This window comes from Cryptomeria japonica, chromosome 1, assembly GCF_030272615.1.
Source record: "Cryptomeria japonica chromosome 1, Sugi_1.0, whole genome shotgun sequence".
Classification (NCBI taxonomy): domain Eukaryota; kingdom Viridiplantae; phylum Streptophyta; class Pinopsida; order Cupressales; family Cupressaceae; genus Cryptomeria; species Cryptomeria japonica.
The window spans coordinates 305,433,125-305,436,972 of NC_081405.1; positions in this window are offsets into that span (position 1 = coordinate 305,433,125).

Consider the following 3,848-nt stretch of genomic DNA (forward strand, 5'->3'; position numbering starts at 1 on the left):
AAAACAGTATAATTATAATGGATTGTTGGAACTTGTGCATTACTGATTTGTGTGGTCCTTTTAGAGTGAGAAGCTTGCAGAGTGATAGGTACTTCATGCTGGTGATTGATGATTATTCAAAGATGATGTAGGTTACCTTCTTAAGGGAGAAGTATGAAGTGTTGGAGAAATTCAAGATTTTCAAGGATGGAGTTGAAACTGAGACTGGATTGAAGTTGAAGTGTCTGAGATCTGATAGAGGTGGAGAATTCACTTCTGGTGAGTTTAATGCATACTGTGAAGAGCATGGAGTTAATAGACAGTATCAACTCCTAGGACACCATGACAAAATGGTGTTTTAGAAAGGAATAATAAAACAGTTCAAGAAGTTGTTAGAACCACGATGATTGAAGGAAATATTTCGCATGTATTTTGGAGAGAAGCTGTGAGTATTGCAGTATACACTCTTAACTGAGTAAATGTCAAAGGTGATACTGGTAAGACTCATTATGAGTCATGGTTTGGTCATGCTCCTACTATTAGATATTTCAAAAAAATTGGTAGTAAATGCTATATCAAAAGAGATGAAGATCTTGGAAAGTTTGATGCTAGATGTGATGAAGGAATCTTTCTTGGTTACTCTACTAAAAGTAAGACCTACCGATGTTATAATAAAAGATTGAGAAAGATGGTTGAAAGTGCTAATGTGAAGGTTGATGAAGGTAAAGTGAAACAGATTAGATCTTGAGGATATGATTCTGATGATCAGGATGTCAGTTCAGATAAAGGAAAATAGGTGCAGACCCTAAGTCAAGTTCATATGAACAAAAATGTAATTGAAACTAAATGGGTATTCCAAAATAAGTTGAATGAACATGGTGAAGTTGTCCGAAATAAAGCTAGACTTGTTTGTAAGGGTTATTTACAAATGGAAGGAATTGATTATGAGGAGACCTTTGCTCTGGTGGCTAGAATTGAATCTATTAGATTATTTCTTGCCTATGTTGCTCACAAAGATTTCAAGGTTTATCAGATGGATGTCAAATCAACCTTTCTTAATGGAGAATTGGAAGAAGAAATCTACATTGAGCAACCAAATGGATTTCAGCTGATAGATGAAAAGGACATGGTTTGTCAGTTGAAGAAAGCATTGTATGGATTGAAGCAAGCCCCTAGAGCCTGGTACGCTAGATTGGATAAGTATTTGATGAAGCTTGGATTCAATAAAGGCATTGCTGACAGTAATCTTTACTTCAAGATTGATCAGAATAATATCTTGATTGTTGATGACATTATCTTTGGTGGAAATGATTGTCTATGTAAGGAATTTGTTGAACAGATGCACAATGAATTTGAAATGTCTATGATTGGTGAAATGAAATTATTTCTGGGATTGCAAATTACTCAGTTGGAAAAATGTATTTTTTATATCTCAGTTTAAGTATGGAAAGGAGTTGTTGAAGAAATTTGGTCTTGAAGATTCTAAACCTATTGGTACACCTATGCTGACCAAATGTAAGCTGACAAAAGATGATGACTCTTCAAAAGCTAATTAGACCAGATATAGATCCATGATTGGTGGTTTGTTGTATTTGACTCAGACGAGACCTGATATAATGAATGTTGTGTGTCATGTTACTAGATTTCAAGCCGATCCTAAGGAATCTCATGTTATTGCTATAAAGAGGATATTCAAATATTTGAAAGGAACAATTGATTTTGGTTTGTGGTATTATAAGAATGATGAATTTACTTTGAGTGCTTTCACAGATGCTGATTGGGTAGGTGATGTTGATGATAAGAAAATTACTACAGGTGGTGCATTCTTTTTGAGAGATAAGTTGGTCTCTTGGGCAAGTAAGAAGCAAAATGCTATTTCCTTATCTACTGTAGAAGCTTAATACATTTCTGCTGCTAGTAATTGTACTCAGGTAATTTGGATGAAGCAGATGTTGAAGGATATAGGAGTTATTTATGAGAGCCTATTGCTATATATTGTGATAATTCAAGTGCTACCAATATCTCAAAGAATCTGGTGTTGCATTCCAAGACAAAGCATATATCAATCAAGTTTCATTTCTTGAGAGAGAAAGTGAATGAGAAAGAAGTCAGATTGGAGTATGTATCTACAAAGGAACATATTGTAGATATCTTTACGAAGCCTTTTCCTAAAGATACTTTTGAGTATCTCAGAGAAAAGTTAGGGGTAATTGCCCCTCCCGATGAGAACCAAGATGCATGGATTTGCATCAGTCTGGTGAACTTTACAGAGATATCTTATGCTCTAGATTGGTGAGTGAGGCTACTACTCAGGGGGAGTAGTCAGTGTTGGTGGTTTAGATGTTCAAATTTGTGAAGCAAATTTAGGGGGAGAAAATTGTGATTCCTGAGCCTTGGTCATTGATGTCAAAGGGGGAGAGAAGCATGTGAAAAACTCTATAAGAGAGTAGAGCATTTTGAGATTTGAATTGTTTGTAAAAGGGGGAGTTGATCCTTGTGATTTCGAGGGAGATTGTTATGAGTTGATTTCTTTCTTTGCATTGATTGTTTTTCACATTCATATGTTGCCATCAATGCCAAAGGGGGAGATTATTGGATATTAGTTGATATGTTGTCATTGATGTCACCATATGTGGAGATTGTTGATGAGGAGATTGTTGGAAAGTTTTCTATGTATTCCAGTATTGCAGTTTGATTAGACAAGTTAGTTTAGCCTATGAGTTACATATGAGCTGATGTGGTTTAAAAGGTTTCTGGTGTGTTATCTGTAGATGGTTCATTCCCATTTACAGAGGTTTGTGTGATGATTTGATCGAGTTATGAGATCCGGTATTGAGGATGTTATGCAGTTGTTTGTGTTATTCAGTATTCTAGTTTGTGCTATGTATTGCTTCACAATTGCTATATCTTTAGTTGTGGATGTGTGGGATATGTTATGCACATTGATGTGTGTCCTCAGTTTGTGTGGTTCATGATTTGGAAATCCAAAAGCAAATCTTTTAGGTTGACAATCAGTTGTGATGGTGTTCTTAAGCTCTGAAAGAGAGATGATGACAATTTTGGTAATTCGAGTTGTTGCGGTTATTGTGGTGCAAATCACGTTGCTTGTGAATGTCTCTAAATCGTGTTCTATGCGTATTGGTGGTCCGCATTGATTATTGTGCACATTATTGAATATTTTCCTTTATTTTCTTCATGTTATGCGACATTCTTAGTGGTTGTAGCGTGTTGCAGATGATAGAGGCATAATTATTGGAGGTGTGTCATATTTGTGGTATTGATTTGGGTCCAGACTATGTCTTATCCAACATTGTTTTGGTCTGCATGTATTGTTCTAGTGTGTGAGGATATTATTTTGTAATTTGTATTGAGGGTTTAGCCAACCTTGAAATTAAGGTTGAGGGTTTGTATAAATATATGTAATAATCATGATGTATGTCTGTGAGTGTCTATGTTGTATTTGCAAGTGTATTATTGAGTTGTATGTGAGAACAAGTGATTTGATCTTTTAGAAGTGTAAAGGAGAGAAGAAAAGTGTTGCAGAGCAGACTGTGTGCTTAATTGGAACTATACTCAAGCATATGGAGATGCTATTTTCACAGTTCATGTAATTCGGATTGTAGTCCGAATATTTTTGTAAGTCAGTGAGACTTCCTGTAAGGCAGTGAGCCTTCCCTTAAGGTTGTAGCCTTTCTGGGTTTCTTATTTTGAGCAGTGAGCTCTAGGCAGTGTGCCTGAATGCATGTGCATTCCCATTATAATATTCACATGTACTCCTAATAGGGTATTATCTCATTGTGGGTAGGTTCCCATCATGGTTTTTCCCTTAACAAGGATTCCCACATCAAAAATCTTGATGTTATGTGTGT